A 15,240-nucleotide genomic window follows, 5' to 3' on the forward strand; every position below is an offset into this window, starting at 1 on the left:
ATTCTAATGTGCAGCCAATATTGAGAACCATTTTGCTAGATGCAGAGGTTCTGAAATTTTAGCAAGCACTAAAATTATCTGGAGGGTTTAAAACCCAGATTTTGGGGCCCACTTCTGGAGTTTCTGATTCAATTGGTCTAGGGAAGGGCTGAGAATTTTCATTTGTAACTGGTTCCCAGGTGATGTTGATGCTGTTAATCCAGAGACCACATTTTAAGAATCACTGTTCTAAAATGTCACAAAGTGTCAGTTATGTACCTAAACAAATTCACCTAAACCCTTCAAGTTTATAGCAACACTACTCGTTGACTCAGATAATTCTATTTACTTAAGTCTAATTATTTGCTTGACTCAGTGTGGAGCCACAAATAGGCGTGATGAAACTCACTTTTGGGCTCTCACTCTCTCATTCCCTCTCTCTTTCCTTTTCCCTCTTTGTGTTGATGAAATATGGAGAGCCATTTCTTTTTTAGAAAGCCCAAAAAGGTCGTTTCCAAAATTTTGCCTGGGAGCCCCAAATGTCTACCCAGTAGTTAGGGTTGCTTTGTGCTGGGTCAGTCTTTGGCAGAGACTGATGGGCTCTGGCTTCAGGACCCTGGAGAGCAGCCTCTGTGCCATACACCATGATAAAAAAAGCACGATGTAACTGTAGTAATCAGTCCCAGTGATTCAGTCCCATCTGCAACAAATTCCTATATCCTACTGGGCAAACACTGTGAAATCCTTTAATGGTACAAGTCCCTCAAAGACTTAACAGGCTTCTGTTCTACTTACTTCTGGTCAGTTACTAGTCACTTACATGTGCCAATAATCACATGAAAGAGTTTTCAACTCTGCTTTGCTTACTTACCTTCCTGCTCACATGCCTCTCTCCCCTTCTGTCCCTTCCTTCTTCCCTCTCTCCTTCTGTCAACATCTTTTTTGTGGTTTGGTTTTTTTTAAATATTTATATATTTATTCTTGTTAAGTAGACTCCATGCCCAGCATGGAGTTTTAACTCACAACCCAACTGAGCCAGCCAGGTGCCCCCCTTTCTCTTTCTGTCTCTCTCAACTTAATGACAGTTATCTATCAGGCTGTGAAAGACTATTTCCCTAGCATTAAGAATAGTGCCTTGTACCTGGTAAGTGCTCAATAAATATTTATTGCATAAAATATTTAAGGAGAAGTGCACCAATATCTCCAATTTATTTTGAAATGCATCAAAAAGTTTGAGTGGTTCTTAAATTTGAGCAAGCATCAGAATCATCAGGTATGTTACAACGCAGATTGTTGGGCCCACATCTGGAGTCTCTGATCCATTTGGTCTGGGGTCTGGGGTGGAGGCTGAGATGGTTTGATGGATGGCTAGAAGAACGGAGGAACTGAAGATAGATGGAATAAGTACAGTACAGTGCAAATGATAGAACCTGGGTACAATACATGGGTGTTCACTGCAAAATTCTTTCAATTTTAAAGTATGTTTAGAATTTTACATAATAAAATGTTGAAAAAGAATTACAGCATAGTGCCCAATGTCTGCGTACCTTGCTTTAAAGAGCACAAAGCAAGGCTTTGGGGAATCTGGGTGGCTCAGTCAGTTGAGGTCTGACTCTTGATTTCAGCTCAGGTCATGATCTCATGGTTCATAAGTTCTGAAGCGCCATGTTGGACTCTGCACTGACAGCACAGAGCCTGCTTGGGATTCTCTCTCTCTGTCTCTCTCTCTGCCCCTCCCCACTTGCATGTGCTTGCTCATGCACATTCTCTCTCAAAATAAATAACTAAACTTTTTTTAAAAAATTTATTTTATTTTATTTTTGAGAGAGAGACAGAGTGCGAGCTGGGGAGGGGCAGAGAGAGAGGGAGACAGAATCCGAAGCAGGCTCCAGGCTCTGAGGAATCAGTGCAGAGCCTGACGCGGGGCTTGAACTCACAGACTGTGAGATCATGACCTGAGCTGAAGTCAGACACCCAACCGACTGAGCCACCCAGGCGCCCCAAATAACTAAACTTTAAAAAAAAAAACAGCACAAAGCAATTTATAGTTTGGATCTGTTCTCTCTCTCTCTCTCTCTCTCTCTCTCTCTCTCTCGACCACCAAGAGAAGCTGAGGATTTTGAGCCTTGGACTTGCCAGACTTTAACTAATCAGTCTGTCATGCTGGGAACAGTTCTTCTCTGGCAGTCTGGCTTGCATAGGCCTGGAGAAGGTGTGGACTCCTCCCTGGGTGGAGAGGCACTCCAGAAACTGCCTCCCTCAAGGGTCAGACACTGGGTAGTTGGTGCCTTAAGGGCACGTGGAAGGGAAATCTTGGAAGTCAAGGAGTGGTCATTCTCTCCCAGGAGGAGCCTCAGACTGGAGAGAAAGAAAATACATGGGTGTCCTCAGCCACTGAAGAGGCGGGATGCAGTGTCCATGTCAGCCCTGAGATCACATTCTCCTTGCCACCATCTGTCCGAGGACAAGAACACAGGATCCAAGACAGAAGGTCTGCATTTATACGGGGTTGTGTAATAAACCACAAACTACTGTGAGACAAAGTCTATGTCATATCAGGAATGGAGCAAATTCTCACGCTGAAGAAGCCCTCCTGAGTTGTTTCCAAGTAAGATCAATATCATGATGCCAAGTATCTGTTCCATTCTCCCCCTCCAAGAGATCTGTGGCTTTGGGCAACAGCAAAATGGATTTGAATTCGATAGAAGAAAGACCTATCCCGATGCCCAGGTGTACCCCATATTGACAAGGAATATGTGCCATTCTCTTTTAGAAAGGTCCTGAAGCAACAGCTCTCTATGAGCATGCTTCTCCCAACACACACCAGCAATTGAGACTGTAAGTTTGGTGGTTTAGTAGAATATGATGTCATTGGAAGAATGAGGAGGAGGATGAGCAGGGATGTGGAGACTGCCTGAGGGCTGGGCAGCCTGGGCTTTAGCTCAGCTACTTGAGAGGGTCTCCATCTTGCCCCCTGTCTTTGCTGCTGCCTCTCCTACCACCCCCAACCTCTACCTCACAGTCACAGGAGAAAAGGCAGCTCAGACTGTGGGAAAGGAAAGCAGAGATGATGCTCCCTCTGTGTCACTCAGGAAAACCAAAGTGGTTTTCTGTCATGCTTTCTCCCTGGTGCCTTTTTAATTAGCTTAATGAAGCCCTCCCACTTGTGGATGAGAAAACAAAACAGGAGATGAGGAACAAAGAGACAAGAAAATAATGTGAGGCTAAACAACCCAGGTGACTCAGGCTTCAGGAATGGTCATTGTGTGTACCCCAGGAATGGGTGGGGGACTGGTTTTGGAGAAGCAACCTGTCTCTAGCATCCTCCAACAAAGCATCACCAAGGCAGCTGGTGAAGGAGTGAGCTCCACACCTCTGCTCTGCAGTGTCCATGGCACCTGGGGTCTCCTTCAGAGCCCACTCCATAGGCAAAGCAAACCCAGAGCTTGTCCCTGAAGGACAGTCGTGGTGTCCCGTTAGTGTTGAAACTCTAGTGCCCAGCGTGCAGCCTGGCACACCATAGGAATTCAATAAATGCTCAATCCTTTTGTGTGTGAATGTACGACAGCCTCCTGCTTGTTCACTCTCCATCCATACCACTTGCCCCATCTGGAGGGTCGGGACAAGCTCCAGCCTGGGAGATGGTATGAACATCAGTTCATGAGTGCTTAATATTCTCATCATGGAGCTGTCTCTCTGGCACCAACGTGCTCTCCCTACAGAGCAGGCCCCACATAGATTTTTCTCCTCTGAATTCTCCAGGAAGATATATTGATCCACTCCAAGTGACATCAATAGACCCAGGTAACTGGATAAAGCTTCTGGATTTTGCCTTAAAATATGTATGATTTAGCCTCAAGATACCACCTGGTAGCTTCACCACCCTCCTCTCCCTGGCTGTCATTCCATCGTGACTGTTAGACATCACCCTCTTCTCAGCTGTAACCTACCCTTCCCAACCCAGGTACTTTCTGTCCAGTCCCAGGATGACATCAAGAGCTGTGGGTGGAAATTAAAGGTGAGGGCAACAGGAAATGGAGGAAACCATGTAATTCTATCCCATGTCCCAAAGCAGACCTTGTCAACTCCCCGACACAAAGGTTCCCAGGACTCTGGCCATGGATGCTCCATTTCTAAAAATGAAACTACCCAGAGGCCTATTTCCTCCACAGGCTGGGGGGTGCACTCTGCCCTCACCCTCTGAGAGACACCTCTGCACCAACTCAGGAAATGTCTTCACATTTTCCTCCTGGAGCTGGGACTTGTTCTGGCAAAAGTTGAAGGGTGGTTTGGCTCTCCCTAGCCTCTGCTGGTGCCCATAGCTACTTCACCATTTTGCCTCCTGCGGGATCCACAGGATGTAGGTTCCCACTGACTACTTTGCCACCCATGAGTCCTGTACCCAAAGCAACATTCTGTGCTACAGATCCCTCCCTGTAAAGTAGAAATAAAAATACCTACCTCATAGGAAAGGTGCAAGGATTAACCAACATACATGACGTGTTTAGCCTACTGCCTGGAACATAGGATTAGTTAGTAATAAAAAGAACAGCTTCTCTCTGTGGAGCATTTATTTTGCATTAGGCAGTGCTTACATTAATCACTCCAGTCCTCATAACCATCCTGGGAGGTAAGTACAATTGTCAGAGTCATTTCACAAATGTGGAATCTGAGATTCATGTCCCAAAGCCACAGCTAATAACTGGCAGAGCTGGGCTTTGAACCCAGGTCTGTTAGATTCCAGGGTGTATGTGCTGAACTACTACACCAATGTCCCATCCAGCACATATCACTTCCCTTCTCCCTTCCGTCCCACCTCTTCCCAGCTATCACCTCATTGTGAAATTCTTTTCCAAAACACAAAACTTAAGAGCAAAGATGGCAAATTTTTCTGTAAAAGGCAAAATCATAGTTATTTTCAGCTCTGCAGGCCATGCGGTCTCTGTCATGCTACTGGATTCTGCCAGTGCAGTGTGAAAACAGGCACAAACAATAGCTAAGTGAATGGACATGACTGTGTTCCAATAAAACTTTATTAACAAAATACATGGCTGGAACCGGACCAACAGCCATAGTTTGCTGATTATGCTCTAGAGGAACAGCACAGCTCTAAGGAAAAGAGACTTAGGATGAAGAATACTTGGTAAACACTAGGTGCTCAATGAGTATGTGTGGGTTAATTTAGAAGTCATTTTGTTCATCTCTTTGAATCCAGGCAATAACATCAATAAATAAATAGTTCTCCAATTAGAGTTTCACAGAAAGCTGATTCCACTCTTCCCTGAATTGTCTGCTTTTATGTCTAATTTATGTCAGGAAGTTTCCTTCCTACCTTGGCTCATTTGTGAATTGATATTTTCTCTACTGAGAACAGTCTATTCATTAAACCCAAACCTTTCCCTTCCCCCTTCCCTGCACCATAACACTCACCGACAAGGCCACTGCAGCCAAAACAGAGACCTGTTTTACTGAACATAGGAAGGGTCTGCTACTTCCTCCCCGGGCAACTGAGCCACATGCTGCTGGCAGGGCAACTCTCCACAACACTCTTGAGATAAACTCAAGTCCTGATATGGCAGCAAAGACTGAAGCTTTCTGGCCTCCTTCCAGAAATGAGAAGGCCGCTTGGGTGGCAGATACCCCTTCAAAAGAAGTACCAGTGTAATTAAAGTATGCCACTGGGTGAGGAGCTTGGGGACAGCTAGCCAGGCCACAGCATGGGGGCTCCTCATCTCCTCTGCAGCTGTTGCCACCAGGGCTCAGCCTGCAAGAGACACAGAGAACATTATATTGAGCTGATTTGTTTTCATTTGTATTTATTGGTTTATAGGCATGGGATGCTTGAAATGCCCATATGGTCTCCAACATAGGTTACAGCAAAAAATCCAATCTTGGAGTTGAAATGAAGCCATAACTAAACAGCCAAGTCCATGAGCCATGTTATCTATAGCCTGAGAGCTTTGGAGAAGGCAGGAGGCAGGAAAGAGCTTGGGTTCTAAAGTCCAAGGATCTAGCCAATTGAGCCAACTGCTATTTATTTGGGGATACTTCTTTGGCCCCTCAATTCTTCTCTTTCTCCGTCATATTTCTCTCTGGATCCAGTCTCTGTTTTCCCACACCCCACAAGGGCTCTTCCCAAGGCCAGTGGCTCCACAGAGAGATCAAACCATTCTAACAACATAGCCTTTTCTCTCCAAGGGTAGGTTTAGCAACAGAGGAAGGTGGAACTGCAGGTTGAAGTGCAGCACCTGTGTTTTCCACCATTTGGTGCATGTCTAGCCCAGAACACAGTCACCATTTACACATCTAACCCCCGCGACAAAGAGGATGTACCTATCCCTTCCTACACTGACCTCCTTACCTCCAACCTTCCACAGCACATTCTGAGTGCCAACTCACCACTTAGCACTTTGTTAACCATCATCTTATATTTTCTAAAGATTCTAGCTTTTTCCTCCATAGTTACAAAGGAAGCTCATTGAGGTGGGGACTGTGATTCAGAATAATAACCATACCTAAAAACTTTGAGGACAAAAAAAACAATAAATTACTCTTGTATCAGCAATTCATAGTACTCTGCCTGTGAGTAGTGGAGGACAAGGCTGTGCTCATTCCCACCTCATGGGCTTTGCAAGCACATTCCCTTTTTCTGAAATACCTCTTCCCACTGCCAAACTCCACACCGCTGATGCCTTCACATCGGTCAGGTCTCAGCTTAAACACCATCTCCAGCAAGGCCTTCTCTTGTCAGTCTAGCTAAAGCAATTCTAGAACTCTCCAATAAACATGTATTGCAAGAGTGAATGGTCGTCATTTTGCAGATGAAGAAACTAAGGCTCACTATGATTAAAAATTACTTATCCAGGGTCAAAGGGCTACTTAAAGGCACCAACTGAGGTGTGATGACAGAATGTCAGAATACTTATGTGTCTCCTGTACTACAAGTGCACTTACAAGTTCTTATTTCTTATTCAGTATCTATCTACTCCAGTACTCTGTAAGCTTTATGAGGGCAGGGTCTGTATCTGTCAGTTTCACTTGTGTAGCTCTGCTATCTAGTACAGGATGTGGTGCATCAATATCAATTGTACTAATGATTGTACAATTGACTAATCAACAAATTGCCATCTAGTTGGGTCTCAATAAACACTTGTTAACAGACTGAGTGCAGTGCATCCAGGACACAGAGGCAGAAGATATGAGCCTTCAATTATTCCAGTCCTCTTTCTCTGAATAGCAAAACAACCTCTTCCTGGAATGTCCTCCGGGATCCAGGAGCCACAAGGATGCTAGTGGAATTTCTTTGAAAACGTGGAGCAAGAGCAGGGAAAATGAATATCTAAATGAGCAGTTTCGGTGCCAAGTTATAAATCTCACCTAATTACAGGATAGCTCTTCTTCTTTGGGGTCTTTCATCTAGCCTGAATTTTCTTCACTCAGGAATCAAGGTTCACACAGCTCTCCCCCCCCCCCACCAGCCTCTCCATTCCCTGGGTGGGCTTTGGTCTGGTCCAGGGGAGTCAGGGACTATTGGCTCATCTCAAGGTAGAGAGTTCATGGCTGGGAGCAGAAACAGCAATAAAGGCAGAAGTTATGAGCCCACAGCCAGCAGGGAAATGTAGTGGGTGGCTGCTAACAACACACCGTATCCATCTCTAGAAACTTCATAAGATTTGATCCACTCTCATGTCGTATACTAATCTACTTTTTTTTTTTTCCTTCAGGTTAGATTCTCCTTCGTTTTCGTCAACTACTTTCTTGCAAGATCAAGTACATTTGTTCTCCTAGGCTCTTTCTCCCTCTCTCCATCTACCCGTCCTCCACTTTCCCTCTAGTCTCTCTCTGTTTAAAGGAGGCAATGGAGTATACACAGGCTTTGCAGTCACACTAATCTGGGTTTAAATCCTTGTTCTATCAGTTATTTTGTTATTTGTGAGAAAGTTACCTAAACTTCTTTGAGCCCAAATTTTTTCATCTGTAAAATGGAGATCATCCTTACAGGGGTTTTGTGAGGATCAAATAGTACAAATTGCCTGAAGGGCTTAGCACACTGCATGGCAAATAGTAAGACTGCAGTAAATGGAGCCACTGTCATTCCCATTACCAGCCTCATTTCTCCCACCCAGCTCCAACCTTCCCTTCCTCTTTGGCTCTGTGTCTACACATATACTGCCAGGCTTAATGAAACACTGGTCACCTCATCTAGCTCAGTTTTTCAGGATGGTAAAGATGCTTGACTGTCAGTCCCTGGTATTTCAGACTTTGTGTCTCTCTCTCCTTCGTTTCCCCATATGCTTTTCTCTTTGAGACACTTGACTTTCTCCAACTTTCCTGAGAACACCTGCTGAGGCAGTAACCATCAGCATTACCTTTCAGCCAAAGCCCCACCTGGATTGTGCTCAGAACTTTTGGCTAAGAGAGAGGGGATGACTGCCACTTAGAGTTTCTCTCACTTTGTCCACCATGTTTAATTCATGTGTGTTGTAGACCATTTAAAGAGGTTCAATGAGCTGTGAAGATCAAGATATGAGCCATACAGATTGTACCTTATTGAGTTAAAATGCTAAATATGGAGCCTAAGTGATGTCAAGGAGGAAATAGTGAAAGCCTTAATGGTTTATGATGATGGAAATCAGGGTGGGTCAAGTCAGTAGCAAATGAAAAGATGCACGACTTCAAGGAAAAGGCCATTTGTCATAGTAGAGTCATCCTCAATTTCTCCCTCTCCCTCATCCTCTGCATTCACTCCATCACTGAGACCTGTCAATTCTACCTCTAAATAAATCTCAAGTGTCCACTTCTCTTCATTCCCACTGCCATCACCCAAGGTCAACCCCCCATCTCTGATTTGACTACTGCAATAGACTCACTTGTCTCTTTGGATCTATCTTGCCCTTTTCTAATCCAACCTCCACTCTTTCTAAAATATAAACCAAATTATGTCACGTCTCTCTTTAAAATCTTCCAGTGGCTTCCTGTTGCTCTTATAACAAACTCTAAACTTTGTTCCTCAATTGATTGATCTTATCTCAATCCACGCTCCCCCCTTGTTTACTCTACTTTTGCATCCCTGTCTCCTTTCTGTCCCTCCAACATGCTAAGCTCATCCCCATCTCCGGCCTCTTGCACTTGTTGTTCCCTTAGCCACTTGTGCTTGTTTTATATGGCTGGTGCATTCTCGATCCCCAGGCCTTGGTATAGAGCAGACTTTTTCAGCCCCCTCCCTATGTAGTTTCCCCCCACTTACACTCCAGCACACCATCCTGCTTATGCTCTCTTTGTTGACTTTTTTCTATCTGCTCTATTAGGACAAAGACCATATCCATATTATTTGTTCTGTATCCCTTGCACTTTTACAGTGCAAGTAATATAGTATTTGATCAATAAACATTTGTTGAAAGATTAAATGAATGAATTTGTCACAGAAAGTCTCATTCCAAGATTTGATCTTTCATTGGACAATTACAGACTAAACTCATTTCTCACACCCCTTTATTTTCTTAGCTCTGGGCTGAAAATCCACAGCTACCAAGATTATTGAATGCAACATAAAGACACAAGTAGTTGGTCCCCAATAAAACAAGAGAAAACAAGAAAACTTCCACATTAGTGGAAATAAACCAATTGTTTCTTCAATATATATTCAGTGAGTGCCTACGATGTGCCAGATACTGATCAAACACCCATAATACACTGGTGTTTATCACAGCCCAAGTGGAGCTTAGAGTCTGGGAAAGGCAAACGTCAAACATATAAATATATGATTATACCCTGGGTTAAGTGCTCTGAAGGAGAGGAAAAGCTTCACATTGAGAATAATAATGGGGAAGGTAGGGTGGTCAGGAAATGACTTTCTGAGGAGAAGATAAAAAACATTTAAGCTATGACCTGAAGGAGATGAGTAAATGATAAAAGGGAGATGGTCTAAGGAAAACATTTGGCCATCTGGATGCCCTGTATCTTAACGTAGCAGCAAGCAGCTTTGGTTGATATATCTTCATGGATAAGGGAAAGTAAAGGGGCCTTCCAGCGACCAGGAGGGACCATGTATGGAGCTCTCTGCCACCCTCTCACACACCCTGTTAGCTACAAGATAAATAGATTTTTTTAATCAATTCTTTTTTCTATAGAAATAACTTTCGCAACCCAAGTCCGGGCATTCTGAACTCAGAAGGAGCCCCAGACAGGTTCTTCCTTTGCCCCAAAAGCTTTGTTCTTTGTCTTCATTATGTGTCTTGGGATTCGTAAAAGATTAGAGCTGATCTGACAATCCTCGGCACATCAATCTCTCCCTATGTGGCAAGGATCCGTCTCTCCCATCTCCAGAGAGGAAACCACTTACCTCCTCTGATTCTTCTGGGTGGCTGACAGACAGCAAATTAGAGCAACACTTAAGCATCTACGACAAACATTTTCTGGGTACACTTGTTTAGGAAAAACATCCAAATTATTTAGTAGCCCATAATTCCTGTCAACTCATTATAGAAGTCTGGGCACGCAGACCAAGTAGGGAAGGAAGAACAGATAAAAGACCAGTGCCATCTGGAGCAGGAGGGCACTAGTTCCTCCTCTGGACAAGATCTTCAGTAAGCAACCCTCTATGCCAGGAGAGTCCCCATTAGTCACGCCCATGATGGGGACCTCCATGGCCTCCTCTCTCGAACCTGGAGAAATCTATGAGGAACAATTGACAAAATACTGGACAAGGAGTCCTTGCACAGGATTCTAGTCATGTTCATTGGTTACTAGACTTTGTCTCTATCTTGTTGTATGACTGTGAGCAAGTCTCTTTATCTTTCTGAATCTCAGGATCTTCTCTTCCTCTGGTAAAATAAAGTCATCAAACTAGGTCAAGTGTTTCCTAAAATATTTTTAGCAGCATAACCTGCCCTTTAGAGGAAAGCCTATGTGGAGGCCCGATATATAAAACAGGTAGGGTCTATTTGTATTTTGTCCCTTGAGAGGGGTCCCCAGAAGATGTTATTAGAAGCCTGCATTGTCTGTGATTCTTAAGGCTCTGGAGGCTGATTTGCTCCAAACTATGGGCTGGATTATGTGCTCTCAAAAGTCATATTTTAAAGCCCCATTCCCCCTTATGACTATATTTGGAGATTGAGCTTTTAGGAGGTATTTAAACTTAGATGAGGTCAAAAGATTGGGGTCCTAATCTGATAGGATTATAAGAGGAGGAAGAGAGAGAGAGAGATCCCTCCCTCAATGTCCATGCATCAAGGAAAGATTATGTGAGGACATAGGATGATCATCAGGAAGCAATCAGCCAGCACCTTGATCTCGAACTTCCCAGCCTCCAAAACTGGGAGAAAGTAAGTTTCTGTAGTTGAAGCCACCCAGTTGGTAGTGTTTTGTTATGGCAGCTCAGGTGGACTAATACAGCCCAGCTATGGCACCAGTGGCTCTCAGTCTAAGGATAAGAGTGGCCCTTGTAACTTTGAATTTGACTCCTTAACATCCATGAGTCAGGGTCCCAGCTAGAAGGCAATGGGTTGTCCTCCTTATTTCACAAGGACTTCCCATCCACTCCAACCACACAGATACCTTTTTTCCCTGATAAACATCCTGACCTCATGTTTTGTTTATGTCTTAGTTGAATAAGGAAAATCAACCTCACTTAAAATCACACAGGCAATTAGGTCTTTCCAGTGCTCCCTCCTAACTCTTATTTTATTCCTCTGTCCAACAATCTTTGCTGACTCACCAGTACATATGAAATAAAGAACAAAATGCCAGACACTCTATCCCTGCCTTCCATAGCTCCCCTACAGGTATGCCATTCATGGATCCCAAAACACGCCTGTATTTTTCTATTTCTGCACATTTTTTACTCTATGTGCAGTAAGTTGACTTCATCTAGGATGCCTCCTCTACTACCTCTGGCCATCTAACGCTGCCCATCCTTCAAGATCCAGCTCATTTGCCACCTTCTCCATGAAAGTTATCCTGAATTCTCTACTTGGAAGTATTATTTACCTTTTTTGCACTTCTGTCACCGCTCACTATGCTGTCATGGCACAGAACACCCATTTTCCCACTATGACTACTGGGAAACTTCTTAAATCCTCTTCTAGGTTGCAAATGTTTTGAGGACAAAGACCGTGTCTTATTCGTCTTTCAATCTTATATACTGCCTGGCATGGTGCCTTGCAATTAGAAGGTGCTCAATAAATAATGGTTAAGTGAATGAATGGATGGATGGATAGATGAATTTGAGAATAACTGTATCTGATTAGGTCAGGAATAATTTAAGTATAGATAGAGCTTTTAATATGCCTGTGCATAAAAGAGGAAGTACGAACCTGGAATATGTGATGAGTTTGGGGGCAGATGTCAGAGATGAAGGTATAGTAACTCATAACTCATTCAACAGCTACACATTTGTTAAGCACTAACAATATACTGGGAACTGTTACACAGCTGGTGAGAAAAATAGACAAGATTCTTACCATCTTGGAACTTGCAGTGTAGTCGGAGAAACATATTAAATAGATGCTTGAATATTGTATAAAATAGTAACTAGTAGCTTGCTATATAAAGGAAAAGAAGTTGCTCTAAGGTAGAATGAGAGACGGACATAATTTAGACTCAGGGATTAGGAAAGAGCTCTCCAAGGAGGTAGCATTTTGGATAAAGATGAACTAAGTTAAGATCCGAAGGGGATCAGGAACCAGCCAGGCTTAAAGAGAGACAAAGATCCTGAGGTAGGAAACTGATGCCTGCAATGAACTGCAAGGCCAAGAGGATCAAAGAGAACTGGTGAGGAATTGGTAGGAAAGGAAGACAGTGGGTAGCTGAGGACCTGATCACACAGGACCCTCCAGTGAGGAGTCCTGGTTTATTCCAAGTGTGGTGGAAAGTCACTGAAGGGTGTCAGCAGTGGAAGGATATGACCCTCTCCTCACTTTGGCTGCTGCACAGAGAAAAGACTGAACCAGAACAAGTCTGGCTGCAGACTACACATGGAAGACTATTGCAAACAAGAGTCTAAAGTGGTTCAGATTGAAGGGATGTCAGTGGGTATGGAAGGAAGTAGCAGGACTAAAGAAGCATTGAGGTATAATACCTTAGAGTATCTTGTTGATAACTAATTTGTCATATGCCATATGCTATATTCTCTTATTTATTGTCAATGCCTCGCAACAATATCTTGTAAGTCCATGAGAGCAAGGACTTATCTTATACATTGCTGAATCCCAATGCCTATAACAGTGCTTGGCATATAGTAAGTGCTAACTAAATATTTGGTGAATAAATTTATGATGGAATGAATTATAAATTAGACATAAAAGTGAAAAGGTATAGAGAATGAATTCCAGGAGGATGGGGGTGATATTTATTAAGATGAGAAAAAGCAAGGAGAAGCTGTTTGGGGGATAAGATCAGAAACTCATTTTTTGATATGTGGAGTTTTATAGGTATCTAGGAGATATCCAAAGGGATATTGTCATATAAATTTAGGCAATATCTACACATATACAGCATTTCAAGCCATGGGATCATCTACAACAGGATTTCTTGACCTGAAGTCTACAATGGCCAAGGGTTTATGAATGATACTCAGGACATCCATGAACCTGTATGAGAAAAATATTGTATCTTCACTTTTACTAAATTCTAACTGAAATTTAGCATTCAATTATGAATGTAGCAACAAACTACAGCAGTATGTGTGATACCTGTGAATTTGTCCCTAACAAAGAACACAGATGTTGTAATATGATATTACAACTTGCCATATCATTTGTGCTCATCACCATTTCAACATCTTGGAAGTCATTGGACTCACCACCAGATCTTATAATTGACAAAAAAAAAAAAAGCACATATATCCTTATATCACAAATTTCATGATTTTTGTTTTTCTACGTTTTGATAAATCTTTTTCAAAATAACGGACTTCCTTTCTTGTTCCATATATTTTAGTCAACAGGTTTAAAAGCAATGGGGTCAGAGCTGGGGCTCCATCCTGGCTGGGCTATCACAATGCGATAGCATCAAGTACCTCTGAGAGAAAACAGCAGCAGGACCTGGAGGCAGTGTCTGTGGAAGTGGAAGATACTACTCCCAACCATTGCACGTCCAGTTTCTAAGTTCTAGTGGTGTCAGCCAAGTTCAAGGGGAAGCTGCTGCTTCAGAGACATGGGCTGGTAAACAGGTGCCTAGCAGAAGAGCTCCTGTACATCCGTGCCTTTGAGCAAAAAACCCTGACCCCAGAGCAGTGGGCCTATGAGTGGCAGAAATGAGGGACCAGGACAAGCACAGCCATTAAATATGAATCATGGCCAAAAATAAAATTAAAAAATAAATAAAATAATAAAATAAAATAAAATAAAATAAAAAGTAGTGTTATTGTAAGAAAGGAACAGGCTTGACCAAATAGCCAGAGGTTTCATATCACAGGACAAATTCAGTGTCCCTGGGAGGAGCCGTGTCTGGGGAAGAGGGAGCTACCAGGAAGGCAGGGACTGACTGTCCAAGAAATGGTGGGGGTGGGGTGGAAGGGAAATAGCCATGGGGTGAAGGAAGCTGACTAAAGAAGCAGGAAGTTATGGAAAGCTTACAAGTTGGAGAACAGAGAAGAACAAGAACTCTAGAGCTCCTGACAAGGGGACTCGACACACAGAGAAGACTCAAGAGAGAAGTCTGAAAACAAAATGCCAGGGAACACTACTTCGCCTGTGAACAGCCTATCTTTAGCTGGAGACCCTGGGGCACGTCTTCCAGAGAGCGGCTAGGGACTCCTGAACTGGGTGTAAGGCTGCCTTGGGCAGGTGCATCAGTGAAGGGCTGGCTGGGCTGGGAGACCTAAGGAGATCTAAGCCCTGCCCTTGACCGGCTCTGTGACTTTGATTCAGTCGTTCCTTGGGTGGGTCTATTTCCTCATCCTAAAGCTGAGGGGGTTGAACTAGAACATTTTTAAGAGTCCCTCCAATACAGACAATACAGGATTTGATCAATGCTCTGTTCGGAGACTGCTGTTATACTGCGTGGCTGGTCATACTGGACAAAAACCTTTCTCTCTCTGGGCCTCCAACTCCTAAAATTCAGAGATTGACCAACTATCTTCTTGGACCCTTCCAGCACTAATGACCTGTTACCAGGGGCTGTTCGTTAACCATAACACACAAACAAACAAGCCTGGAAAGCCCAGCCAAAAGGGCCTTACTTTCTCTGATTGACTGACAAAGCCAAAAGAGTCTTATCCGGGCTAGAGGTGCACAGAAAAGGGGGGACCAGGAAGTGGAC

General features: G+C 43.5%; 1 pseudogene; it reads left to right on the top strand.

Moving 5' to 3' along the window:
- Positions 1-2,880: 2,880 nt before the first annotated feature.
- On the top strand, positions 2,881-14,237 carry LOC115519778 (annotated as a pseudogene).
- The last annotated feature ends 1,003 nt before the right edge of the window (positions 14,238-15,240 follow it).

Source organism: Lynx canadensis, chromosome C1 (assembly GCF_007474595.2).
Source record: "Lynx canadensis isolate LIC74 chromosome C1, mLynCan4.pri.v2, whole genome shotgun sequence".
In the NCBI taxonomy this organism is placed as follows: Eukaryota; Metazoa; Chordata; class Mammalia; order Carnivora; family Felidae; genus Lynx; species Lynx canadensis.